The 14,301-nt window shown below is 46.1% G+C and overlaps 1 long non-coding RNA gene across 1 annotated transcript in view; it reads left to right on the forward strand.

Annotated features, from left to right (window-relative positions):
- The first annotated feature begins 4,201 nt into the window (after window positions 1-4,201).
- The window catches only part of LOC109297050, a 23,464-nt gene continuing 13,364 nt past the window's right edge, over window positions 4,202-14,301 (forward strand). The window contains exon 1 of the long non-coding RNA XR_002097175.1: window positions 4,202-4,306. This is a non-coding gene — a long non-coding RNA (uncharacterized LOC109297050). The remainder of the gene's footprint in view (window positions 4,307-14,301) is intronic.

Consider the following 14,301-nt stretch of genomic DNA (forward strand, 5'->3'; position numbering starts at 1 on the left):
TTTCTCCTCTGGCGCAACCACCAGATTGCCCAAAGGATCTTGCAGGGGCCCCACATTTCCCAGTGCTTTTTTCATCCTCCCTATATATTTGAAAAAGGACTTTTTGTTATCTTTGATTTTGGATGCAAGTCCTAGCTCTATGTCTGCCTTAGCTTTCCTGACAGCCCCCCTACAGGCCCGAGCAGAGGAGGTATACTCCTCTTTGGAGATAGCACCCCCCTTCCACTGGGGGTACATCACCTTTTTGGCAATCAGGCATTCCCAGACACCCTTGGTGAGCCAAGGGGGCTTTTGGGCACTCCTGTCCCCCTTGCTTTTTGTTGGGATGGTCACCCCTTGGGCCCTGAGTATCGTCTCCTTAAGGAACGACCACTCATCTTGGGCACTTAGTTCCCCTGCCCTTGAGAACCCCAGTGCCTCTCCCATTAATCTCCTCAACTCATTGAAGTTGGCCCTCTTGAAGTCTAGGGCTACTGCCTTATATAAACCTGGTCAAATCAGTAGTGGCATGGCTGCTCCTCCCCCACTCTCACATAGATAAAGGCAGGGAGTTTGCTAGGGTGATAGGCATGCCAGATGTCCACCAGGGAGTTGTCTGTCAGGGATCCCCCAAGGATGCCCATGGCAGCCTGGTTGCACTCCCTGCCCAACGGGTCTCACACATCTAGGGTGACATTAAAGTTCCCACCAAGGACTAGGCACTCACAAGGGTTGAGGATGCCAAGGTAAGTGGCTGCCTGGTGGAAAAAATCCATCAACTCCAGGTCCTTCATAGGGGTGTGTATGTATAGAAGGTTTAAGACCAGCCCCTGCACTTGGACCTGGAGGTGCAGCAGCAGCCCGGCACCACCTCAATGTTCTGGAGAAACTCTGGATGTAGGCCTGGGGAGAACAGGGTGGCCACTCCGCAAGAGGTGGCTGAGAGGTGACTAAAAAAGATCCTGCCTCTCCACTCCACCTGCCAATTAGGATCATCGGCCAGAGTCATCAGGGTCTCCTGCCTGGATACCATGGGGTACCCCCCCTCCTGAAGGAAGGAGAACACCCAGCATCTCTGGAGACCCTTCCTGCAGCGATGGATGTTAAGGGTTGCGATCTTAAACAACCTCATGGCTTGGGGCGGGGCGTGGAGTAGATGGTTCAGCAGGGGCCTCACACATCTCAATGCCTGGTGCGGGGCCTGCCAGCTCACATAGCGCCCTCCCATAAGTATAGAGGGCATCTATGGAACTGCGAACATGCCTATAGATCTGGGCGTTGCAGCTTTTGGGCCCCTTGCCTTCCCCTGCCAGCACCCTCGCAGTGGCGAGGACGCTGTCAAAATCTCCCCAGTGGTCCAAAGCAAGCTGTACCTTGCTGGTGGACTGCCATGTGTAGCTGCAGTCAAGAAATGCAAGTAGCTCACCCCTTGGGACTGCTGGGACCAAGAGGCCCACAGGCTTCATGGAGCCTGTTGATTCTCAGGCGTCCTCCTCCTAGTCCTGGGGCTCAGTGGGCTCCTTAGGCACTGCCTGAACCCCCCTGCTAAGACCCTGGACTCCAGTTGAGATTAGGAGAGCTCTGCAGCCCCTCGGGGGTAAGGGTGGAGGTGGGGCCCCTTTACAAGATGGTAGGGTAGAGCTGGAGTCCCAGGGGGTCTATAAAGTGTCCCCAACAATATTGGCCTGTTGTTTAGGGAACTATGGGGTAGGTTGGAAGTGAAGTTTTTCTGGGATGGGGAGGGAAGTGACATGTCAGGCACTGGGGTGGCTTCAGTATCTGCCTCAGGGCCTGGGCTCCCTCCCCAGGACTCACTGGCATGAGCCCCAGGGCCCCTGTCTCCCCCAGATCATTGTGGAGGGACTCTGCTGCCAGACTTTAATTTGGGTTGGTCAAGGCCTCAGCCTCGGCACCCATGATCTCAGGGGGTAGGCCCTGGCCAGAGGAGTGAGGGGCTTCCTCCATGATCTGCATACAGTCCCTCACCAGGACTGTTTAGGACTGTCCAGCAGCCCCGAAACCTCCTCCATGGGGATCACCTGTTTGATCTTTCCTGGGGTGAGGTGTCAGGTGCAACCAGGGAGGCCCCCCGAGAGCTGCACTGCTGCTTCCCCCCATGTGGTGGTCCTGGGAGGGGGGAAGAGTCCTCCATGTCAGAGGCTCCAACTGCACCTGGGACTTCCTCTTAACTTGGATGGAACCTACACACACTCAGCCATGGGGTGGTCCTCAGGTGGACAGGCTCCAGTAGAAGGTGAGGGTTGTGGGGGTGGGGCAGCTATAGTAGGAGCATGACTAGGGACAGGGGACCCCTGCTCCCTCTCTCCCCTTGGCTGCTGCTGCCCTCCCCGGGACCACGCTGTGGCAGGGACACTGCCATGGAAAGAAACTCACCTAAGGGAAGAGAAGTGTGGAGCTGGCGGGACATCGCTGGGTACCAGAAGTGCAGCCAGAATGGGACTGCTGAAGAAAAAAATGCCGTGCTAAAGAAAGAAGGAAAATAAACTGCCACAGGCCAAGGGAGAGCCAGAAACAACACTTGCACCAGTATGGACCCGCTTTATGGAGGCATGTCAACGCCAATTGCCGGCCGGCCCCCAGGTGGAGGCATATAAATCTTGCTATACAAGGATCACGGAGGACCAGATGTGAGTCCTCTTGAGTTCTCATCATGGCCTGGAGCTGTTTGCAGCCCCTCAGAGGGCATATGGTGGCAGCCCCGGGAGGGACCAGAGATGGATAAGTTAAGCCCAGGAGGGCATAAGTGCTTATCAGAAATAGAGCATTGGATCCGGATTCAGCCAGCCAGGAGTGGGACGATGTCCAACCTGAGGAAAAGAGAGAAAGGGATCTGTGGGAAGCTGTGGACCCAAACCAGAAGGAGACAAAAGCACACCAGGGAGCAAGGTAATCTGGGCGGGGCTGATGTAAGGCCTAAAGCCAGTTGATGTACGGCCTAAAGCCGGACAGTACACCATCCAAACCAGACTTTACTGACTTAAAGTGGGGATGACAAGCAAACCTGTTCTGTAACAAGTACTAGTCACGGCCTGGAATTAACATCTGGTTGGTGTAAGGCAGGGTGTGGGGGAGGCAGAGCCCTGAGGTGGAAAACTGGATGGAAAGATTGAAGAAGGGACTCAGGAAAGGCAGGACTTAAGATCACTCTCCCAGTAATTAATTTATACCAAAAAAGACGTGGCAGGTGATAACCTCTGGGCACCTTCCAAGATATCTGGCTGAACGGCGAGCTGTCAACCATTAAAGAGACAGTGGCGCCTGAAAAACTGGTATGGGTGAAAAGTGCTAGTGAGCAGCATGGGAGGTTACACCTGTCAATCTTTGTTTGGGGGTGGGGTCCCCATAGCTCACAGGGGGGTTGAATGATGTGGCTGGGGTGCCAGGGGAGCCTAAGGGGGGAGGGGTACCAGTGGTAGGGGCACTCCTCTCACCAGTGGGACCTGCAGATGCCCTCTCCTCCTGGCCCATGGGGCACTCATGACACAAATGCCTCAGGGTGCAGCACTGGAAGTATTGCAGGTCCCACAGTGTACAGAAAACCCTCACCAGGGCCCCCTGAAAAGGAATCATGAGGCACCCCTCAGCCTCCAGCCATATTCTCACTGCCAGCTGGATTATATGACCTGGCGACGGAAAAAGTGCACATGGCAGAGGCTGGGATCTTGGCAACCCAATGAGAGCGCCACCACCAGGGGAAGTGGCAAGGAAAAAGACCCCTTTGCCATGAAAGTGGGAGGCCGCCACAATCTTGGGTACTCCCCCACTACCTGAGCCAGGGCCTGCACCCAAGTCTCAAAGTACAGGTTCTCCTCCTTGGGCAGTTGGCACTTCACCTTATGCCTGCAGGTGAGTGCCAGATCTGACCCCCATAGTGCAATCAGTGAATTAGGGAGTAATCTAGTGCAGGTGTGGCGTTGAGTGGTGCAAGGTAGTGCAGCAGGGGGGCTGAGTGGGGGCAGCAGCAGAACAGATGGTAGCAGTAGCAGCAACAGAAGCAGCAGCATTAGCAGCCATCCAGTTCAGACATGCAGGGTATGGTTCAGGTGAAAGTGAAGGCGAAGGTGCGGGGATGGCCTGCCAAAGGATATGGGGCAGGCAAGACACCTTTAGGCTCCAGCAGTGATGGTGGGGGAGGGACCACAGGCAGTGCAGGCTCCCTCCCCAGGCTGTACCCTGGCTTGGTGGTGGGCTTGGCAGCAGGCCAAAACAGGGGTGCAGAAGCTGGGGCATGGTGCTGGGGTGTGATGCAGTGTGGTGGGCCCCTCCCTGAGAGGGGGCAGCGGTGTGCAGCAGAGGATCCCCTGTGGTGGGGGGGCACAGCAGCAGCTGCCGAAGGCAGGAAGGGGTGCGGCCAATTTACCCCCAAAAGCTCTGCGAACAAGCCAGCAGCTAGCAGTAGCCAGAGGCAGGAGGGGGCCTGGCCATTCTCTCCCCAGAAGCTCCTGAGACCAAGCTTGCAGCAGCAGCAGCAGCATGGGACAGGAAGGGGCATTGTCAACTTCCTCCCAGAGGTTCCTCCCCCAGAAGCTCCTGAGGGCAAGTAGCCCTGAGCTGCTTGGTAGGGCAGATTTTTATACTGCTGGTGCCAGGACAGGGCAGCTTTTCATACTGCTGGGGCCAGCAGAGGTGCTGGCCCCAGGCTGCAGCTCCCCCTGTATGCAGATCTGGGTTATTTTGCCCCAAGTGACACAATTTGCCCCACACCAAAGTGCATATCTGGGCATGTGCACTGAGGCAAAAAGCCCTGGCTCAAATTTGCACCACTTCTATTTGAGCTGCTGCAAGTCCACATGCCTGCATGTGTGGATGCATCCCTTGGCTCCTGTGGGAACCATACTTCAATAAGTTCTTCAACCTCAGTCAGCCAGAACACCTACCAGTTCAGCAGTTCTTTCTTAGTTTAATGAGCTCTCTCAGCTAAGTTGTTTTTTATGAGTATACGTTAGATATATTAGATATGTGCAATGAAGGGTATATACATACCGGTTCTTAATTGTATATGCGTATACTAGTATTACCTGTCTGTTCATTCTTCTCATATTCTTTGCCCCTTTCTACTTCATGTCTCTGACTGACTTGTCAGGCCACTCACTACATCTTGAACAGCTTCCCTCTTCTTGTATGTATGTCTACCTCATTTTCTGCCTTCAAATCTCTCTTAAAACTCAGATATCTTTCAATTAGCATGCCACTATCAACCTGCATTTGAGAGCTATATACTCATGTTCTCTTATGCCTTAGTCCTGCAGAAAGGTATGAAACTAATATGACGGGGAAAGATGAATTATAGTTTTAGTGATGATTCATGGCTTGAGGTACATATTTAGAACTGGTATTCTTTCACTCTCCACAACAGGATGCCCACTAGTATCAATGAAAGATTTGCACAAAGGTCAAAGGCCAAATTTGGTCTATATAAGAATCAAACTTCTAGCAACTATTATTTATTAGGTATTTTCTTGTCTCAGTACAAAAATGTTTCCCACTTTGGGCACCACTCTTTCTACTCTTCATTTCCCTTGCTTTCCCACTTTCCTTTCTACGTTTCCTTTTCATTCATTATTCTTCTTTGTTCTTCCTCTGCCTTTTCTTCTCTGTACCAATTTGCACTTTACAGGGCTTTTCTCCTTGCTTGGTGACCACCCATTGTTTAGTTATCAATAAAATAGTTAATGTTGACAAAAAACATTGTCATTATTTTAATTGGTTCGCCAATGAAATTAACGTGTTCTCTACAGACTCAATTCAGCACTGCGTAGGTTTATCATTGCTTCCCATTCAAAATGTTTTTCCTCATCATCATGAAACTAAAAATGCACTTTTCATATGAAAGCTGAAATGCATCACTCAGGTCACATATTGGGTGGCCATGTGCTTGCATCGTACCATATGATATGAAGACTATAATGAATTGGAATTAAAAGGACTGCACATACTTCAAGATAAGTGAATGCTGTCCTTTGTAACACTTTGTAGGGTATAAAAATATGTCTTCCTAATTTACAGTGGAGGAATTTCAAGATGGTATGTTGCTTGTCACAGATGGAAATTTTATGTTATGCAGGAGACTTATTTAATATTTCATAGAGTAATATTTGAAACAGGTATCTTTGGAGTTATTTTCATGAGGTGAATAATTCAGTGCCATTACTTTAATAGCTGACAATCCTGGGCCTCTCCTGAAAGATATCAGCAACAGGAGCCTTTATACATCTCTTAGGTTATAAATAGGCATCCTCAATGAAAGCATAAAAGCTGTGCCAGGGGGTGTGTCCCCGTACAGCTGATCTGGTTCTTTGGGTAATATATGTTGCCTATTGTCCTGCCTGTTGATCCTGCAGGACAATGGGTGATGTGTTTCCCGTTTACAGAGATATACGTCAACATTGGCGATGCATAGGGGGTGCACACGGCTGCACACACACCTCCTGAGTGTGGCAGTGCACCCCCTGTGAAAAGGCACCACCAACTTGCCACCCCCCTCCCCTTGCTGTTGACAATGCCAGCACCATCTGTGGGCAGTCTGCAATCACCGCTGGCTGCTGCCAACACTGCCGGCGGTATCTGTGGGTGGTCACAGTGCCCCCCCCAACCATCAACAGCATCATGGCTGCCTGTGGCAGCCCCACACTTACCACCGCCATGCTCTCACCATTGCCAGCACCACCACCACCTGCTGGAGCTCACTGTGCCTCCCTAGTCACCAGGGACACCTAGCATTCATGCACCTCAGGGAATCTCTGAAGTGTGTCTGTAAGCAGAGGAAACCTGCTCTGGTGCAGTCCTGGGGCTGGGACCAACAATCAGCTGATTGGTAGCCCTAGCCCTGGGACCACACCTGAGTGTCAGTGGGCACCTCAGGAACCCCAAACAGTGGGATGCAAGCAAGTGCTCCTGGGACTTCAGGGGCTGATCCTACATGCCCTGGAATACCCATTCCTCATTCCCATGGCGCACAGGATCAGGCTGGAGGGTGGCTGGAGAGTATAGGCAGCTCCAGGAAGACTCCACTTTCCCACATATTTCTACCACAATAAAGCAGCACAAATTGCCCTTTGACCAATTTGACCTTTAATCTTGGCCTTTGACCTTTGAACTAAGCTTGGCCATCAAAACAGGCAGTGTCTGTTTCCACCTCCTAGCTATGTCAGAAATGTTGAAACTTGTACCATAAGACTTTGTGACACACCATGGGGAAGAGGGGCATTTCTTTCCATGATTTAATTAATATATTATTACAATGAAGCAAAAAAAAACCCAAAACCCAACACTGAGCCAAATTCTGCTGCCTGCTACATTTTGGTAAATCTAGGGTAACTCTGCTGAATGCAATGCATTATGCTGACTTCAGTGGAGTTTATACTGAAGTAAAAGGCAAAAGCCATACACTTTTAAAATAAATATATCAAGTATAATTTGGTTTGGCATTTCATCTGTGTATCATCTAAACTTACATTATTGCCTTTCATGTTATTAAAAGGAAACCTTCTTTTATTTATTTATTTATTTATTAGGAACAACTGAGGGGTTCAAAAGCATCAATTAAACTGACACAAACTTCTTTAGAAAAAATCAGGAATAAGAATTATATTTTCATAGACCAATATGCTCCCTTTCATTTTTTTCTCTAATGTATAATTCCTTTAATTTTTCTAAATCAGAATCTCAAAGGTCCTTAGGGGTCCTCATTTTCAGGTGGATAAAAGTATTTTTTAGTAGCTTGTCTTCATATCAGAGGCACTGTGTTTAGATTACACAGCCCTCCTAAAGTCAGTCTGGCAAATCTCAAGTGAATGAAAGTATCATTTTATAATGGCTGAAACATTATAAAGGCAGGGTCGAGTTGCACCTTATAAACTAACAGGTGAATCAGAGTTGTATAGCATAAGTTATTCATCTCAGATGCATCCGATGAAGAAAGCAGCCTTTTGCATGGCTTCAGACTACCACAGCTATCTACCTGTGAAACATTATGTTCAGTAATATTTTTCCTCAGTATGTTTTTGTTTTAAAGCTTATAACAGATAAAAGGTATCTATCAAGCAGTAAGCAATTTTTAAAAAATGGCTTGTTCCCACAGCAGTCTCGCCCTATTCAGTCTCATGCAAAACTCCTGTCAACTTTAGTGGGAGATACACATACATAATAAGTACTGAAGATCAGGCCTTTGAAGACCTGAGGGCATGTCTGCACTGAGACCCGGCAAAAAAGCAGGATTTCCCCTGATTTCTGTCAACATGTAGTTACATCACTATAAACTAAAAGTGGTGGTCTACTCTTGGCAAAAATACAAGACATAAATTACAATTACTGCATGGCAATCAGAAGCAGCTGTTACCATTTTTTCCCTGTCACTCCAGATGCCCCTTCATACTGGGTAGCTTCACCCTACTATCAATTGTTGGCTTGCAAATGACAAGTAGCGATTCTTCTTTCCCCTTCTGCTGGAAGCACTCTAAAGGAAGAAGTGGAAAAAAATTCCCTCTGAGAAATGGAGAATTAGCAGAGGTATATTAAAAGTATCCTTCTATTTTAAAAAATAGTGTTAAGAAAAATTTAGAAAAAAATAATAATAACAACACAGCTGAAGATCAATTTAAGGAGTTCTCCACCAACTGTGTCATGAACATGAAAATTTATAGCTGAGAATTTGGGGCCTGGACCCAATGATATTGTGAGGTCCCTTCCAGCCCTGATATCTATATAATCTATGAAAACCATAGCCACATTTCAGTAATAGAGTTTGAATGGGTAAATCCAATTTACAGAACTCAAGTTAATTTGGTTCATTGTTTAGGAAGATCCAACCAATAATCTTTCAATTAAAAGTTTTTTCATCATCTGGGGGTCTGGAATGACACCCTAGGAATGCAGACTGCAAACTGACCAGGTAATACAGTGTTTTATTTGAATATATGTACATATTTCAATTTGACTAATTGCAAACAGATAAACCAAATACAAAAAGGTTACCTGATTCTTCAGCTAGATATCCCAGAAACACCAGATCTAGGGTTAGAAGGCACACTCTTTCCAGGTATAAGAGCACCAACTTTTAGTGTTGTCTTCTTCATAGGAAGTTCATGTTGTATGGAGATATTGTACTATAGAAAAAAATATAATAACTGCTTCCCCTTCCATCAGACACTTAGCCAGCTTCAACCCAATCAAAAGGTACCTTTTGACAATGACTATGTGGTTTGAGCACATTATGTTTTGTAATTGAGCTTTTAAACATTCACCCTTTTTGTAGAAATGACCACTTGTATACATTTTTGTTTACTCAATGATTTTCCCTGTAAAAGCACAGCCCTTCTTAGGGCTTTGTTCAAACTTAGGTAGTAATAAACAATTTCACAGTTTGTTAAGATCTTAAGATTTTAAGATAATGCTGTAGTTATACCTTCCTAGTTCTCTTTTTATTTTTTATTTTTTATTTTAATACTCTAACTTTTGTGGTTTTCAGGCATTAAATCTTAGTTTTTGTGTTTGGCAATACTGATGTAGCTCCAACATAAACATTGGAAAACAGCCTGCTCAGTATCCTGTCTACTGTACCCAGCTATCATCACAGACTTGAGCCATACATTAATGACTGTGTTCAAATGTGTATATATACAATCACAGTGAGGATCTACTAGAAGGATTCCAAAGTTACAAAGTATAGATGTAGATCTATAACAACTAATCAGGCTTCTGCCCAGTGTTTATTCACTTAAAAAGCTGTGTGCCCAATTAACATGATCTCTCTTTTTCTTGTCTTTGTTTCCATTTGTGCTGCTCCTTCTGATTCTTCCAAACTTTTTTATTCCTTTCAGAATTATTCCCTCTATTTTGCCTCTGCACAGTGGCTTCTAGTCTAATCCCGTACTGTTCTAGTTCTGGCACAGTTGTATCACATGACCATATTGCATATAATAATTTAGTTATGTGGAAATGCCCACAGTTCGAAAACAATCTAGAAAGACTTACCACTTCTTTTTATCATTTTCAACAATTCAGCAAATAGTTGTGCCTGTGCTTTCACATGCATCCAATTTAGAATCACTGAATTATAATGATCACTTATCTACAAATCATTCCTATATTTTCCTTCTATTATAATAAGCTTCTCTTTCATTAGACTTATCAGTGAGGGCTGCAGGATATTTTATCTGGCTCTAGTTCAGCTGAATGTGGGGGTGCTAGTACGCACCCTGCGGTATTTTGTGCAGTTATGAGCAACTTATGAAATATCAAAAACTGCATGCTTCAGTTTCAGATTTAACTCTTTGTTTGGTTTGAGATTCTGATTAATCATCAGTACAAGAATTCTGTAGACACCAACAGCCACATGGGAAAATCTGCTGAGTGCTGTCATTTGTCACTAACTTCATTTGGAGTTTGAGTTGCTGAAGGCTGAATCCAGTGTCTTATGCTCCATCTTTTATTAGTAAAAACATAGATGAATTATTCCCAAATTACAAGGTACAAGGACAGCTTGCATGTCAAAACATGTATGGCTTAACTGCTGCAGTCACTTACGAAAATCCATGTATTGTCAGGATTTTCCCCAAAACTGAACTCTGCTGCCAGGGGAGGAAAGCACATAAAAGCATTGACTGTAAGTTGGTGATGTTCTGAGCTGTGCAAATTAAATGACCATGGTTGTCTTGAAAAAGATGCATTATACAGGAGAAGCCCTCAGCTCTCAGTTGCTCTTCAGCAATATTGTCAGCAAGGGATAAAAATAATAGTAAGTGTCAAAGAGCTTCTTTTCCAATTGCTAAAAGATGAAAAGGAACTGCTGGGCCATTGTAGAAGCTGCATACTTGAATGAAACCTGTCCATCCTACTAGAATGTATCTGAGCATTTTTTTCACTGCTCTTTGAGGCAAGCATTGGTAACTACTGTATGTCTGCATAGGGCTTAAAACTATGTGTACAATCTTACTGTGGCCTTTTAGGTATGACTGCAATATGAACGTTATATAATAAAAATGTATGCCATTTGGTGTTTATTTTTGAGTTTATAAGTAGTAGGATATTATGATTGACCCAATAAGAGCCAGATACTATTCCAACTATTCGGTGCTTAAGTGTGGTCCTCTCTTATTTTGCTCATGTACCTGAAAAACAGTTTACACAAGAGGCTGTTGGGTCCTTCCCCATGATTGCTTCTTTTTGTGACTTAACCTGGAGACTAAGACAATGAAGTCTTAGGGCTGTTTAACTTCCGGAACTTGATTGGGGTGGAATAGGATCATATTTATATGACTAACAGATGGAACAGGATTTGGTCCAAAGACTGTTCTTGTAGAGGATGATATAGATCTGTGCCCATTTTGAGGGTTGAGGAGGAGACATCCATCCTATATTATGTTTATTCACTTAGAGGTGCACACAAAAGAAAAAAATGATTTAACGCTCATATAAAATATAATATAATATTCTTAGGTTTTGGGTTCTGGTTCGGGTTGTTTTTTTTGTTGTTGTTGGAGTATTTAAATACCTTTTAAGTACAAGTGAATAGATAAACAACATAAAAACTTGTATTGTTTACTGTAGTCCCATACAGGTTCAGCTAGGGATAGAACCCAGGACTTCTTATTCCTAGTATGCCTCTGGCTCTAATTTGTTCCATGTTCCCTCCAAACTAGAAATAAAACCCAGGAGTCCTGATTTCCAGGATCTAATCATTAGACCCCACTACTTTACTTTCCTAGTGTCAATATAGAATCCATGAACCCAGAATTGCTACATTCCCCTCAGTAGCCTTGGTTGCGTTAAATTTTGTTTGATACACCTTTGCCTGAAGGGTGGGGTAGAGCATCTTATGTATCAGCATCCCTGTGCTTCAAAATGGTGGTGGTGGCACTTTGGGCATCTATACACATACTCTGGGGTAGAGGGGAGGGGGTGTTTTAATTAGAGCAGCTCTCAGAGCTGCTCAGTGCCCACAGTGTCACATGTATTCAGTGTCCCGCACTTCAAAATGGCAACAGAGGCACTTTAAATAAAGCTCGTTCAAGCTTTAGTTAAATTGCCACCACCACCATTTTGAAATGTGGTGATACCGAATTCACAATGCAAACGCTGCTAGAGTACGCCAATTAACATGCTCCAGAAGACTTGATTAATTGAGTCTGTTCTGACGCATGCTAATTAGCATGCATCAGAGCAGAACTCCATCATGTGTATAGGTGCCCTTTATCAACTAAAGCTTGTTGAATGCACTTCATATAAAGCACCCCTGCCACCATTTTGAAGTGCAGGGACGCTGATACATGGGACGCGGGAGGCTGCTGGAGTGTGGTTTTTGCAACACTCCAACAGACTCAATTAATGCACTGTGATTTGAGTCTGCTGCGATGCACTGGAATTCCAGCACAACAAAGCAGCCTCCCTGCTCATGTATAGGCACTCTTATTGTCTGTGGGCACACCTGATAGCCTACTGTTTCATTTGCTTGGTACATTAAGGATCTCTCAGCCACAGATGATCAGCTATACTTCTGTTGCCTAGCGAGTCTCCAGGGGTATCTATTAGGGCTGTGCGAAATGGAAGCATTTAATTTTGACCAGAGTTTTGACATTTCAACAAAACAGTGTTTTGTTTTGACTTTTGTTTTGAGTCTAAATGGCTGTTCCTTTTTGTTCTGTTGAAATGTTTTACCTTTCAACTCTGTTTCAATATTTTGCCCATAGGATATAATGGGGAAGGTCAAAACAGGCTATAACTTTGTCATTTCTGGCCAGGTTTGGATGATACTTACAGGAATGGTAGATCGTTCTGAAGGTATGATGCATGCCATGTTTGAAGAAGATAGGTGCAGGGGGTTCAGAGAAACTGCACCCCAAAATCTTGAGAGCAAAACTCATGTCACACGTACGTGTTAAACCACAGTGGGGTCAAAACTGCAGGAATGGTAGCCCCTGCCGAGGCCACAAAGTATGACATATTTCAAGGAGATAGGTTCAGGGAGTTTGGAGAAACTGCACCCCAAAATCCTGAAAGCAAAACTTGTGTCATGTGTATGTGTTAAGACACAGTGGGGTCAAAACTGCAGGCTTGCTAACCCCTGCTGAGGCCACGAAGCCTGCCAAGTTTCAAGCAGATTGGTGCAGGGGGTTTGGGGGGAACTGCACACCAAATTCTTGAAAGCAAAGCTCATGTCATGTCTATGCATTGGCGAGGTCAACCAATGGTTATGGAGTTGGTGCCAGCAGGCAGGCCTTGGGTTCCTGGATAACAACCCATACTTTCATGCAGGGGGCTTGTTTGGGTGGGATGGGCTACACCTGTTCCCTAAAGGCAAGCATGTCTTCTCTTCCAGGTTGGCTGATCTTGTGTGGTGCACTTTAAACTAGCTTCGTCGGGGGATGGGGCCACAGGAGGACTTGAGGACACCTCCTAACCAAGACAGTTGACGTGCACAAGGAGTACCCAGGTAAGTGACAGGGGTCTGGATAGTCCTGGGAATCAGAGGGTGGCACATGCACCAATTCAAGGCCTTAAACTAGCTATCTGGAGGGTGAGTTCCGCCTGCTTATTCCCCATACTACGAGCATTGGTGTAGAGGCATTCAAGGCCTTAAATTCCTCTACACCAATGCTCATAGTATGGGGAATAAGCAGGAGGAACTCACCCTCCAAATAGCTAGTTCAAACCTGGACATAGTAGGGCTCACAGAAACCTGGTGGGATTCATCCCATGACTGGGCAGTCAACATTAGGGGCTATAGGCTATACAGGCGGGATAGAACAGGAAAGAAAGGTGGGGGTGTGGCGCTCCACATCAGAGAGCAATACACATCCTCAACTAGCAGACTGGGGTCAGAGAAGGGGCAGACTGAAGTGCTCTGGGTCAGAATACAGGGGGGTTATGGGGAAAGTGACTTAATGGTGGTGGTCTACGACAGACCTCCCAACCAAGGGGAAGAGCTGGACCGCGAATTCTCAGGTCAGCTTGCGGAGGCACTTAAGGCAAGGGATGTAGTTGTCATGGGTGATCTAAATTACCCAGACATCTGCTGGGAGGAGCAGTCAGCCAGGTTGGAACACTCACGAAGGTTCCTTGCCAAGATACAGGACCTCCACTTAACCCAGGAGGTGCACAGTCCCACCAGGGGAAATGCCCTGCTGGACCTGGTCCTAGCCACAGGCGATGACCTGGTGAGGGGACTTCAGGTTCTTGACCACCTGCATGACAGTGATCATCACCTGCTGGAATTCACCATCCAGCACAGGGTGTAAAGGGCCTGCAGCAAGGCAGTAACCCTTGACTTCAAGAGGACCAACTTCAATGAGTTAAGAAGATTGA

This window comes from Gavialis gangeticus, unplaced genomic scaffold (genome assembly GCF_001723915.1).
Source record: "Gavialis gangeticus isolate Ggan-Ray unplaced genomic scaffold, GavGan_comp1, whole genome shotgun sequence".
NCBI classification, from domain to species: domain Eukaryota; kingdom Metazoa; phylum Chordata; order Crocodylia; family Gavialidae; genus Gavialis; species Gavialis gangeticus.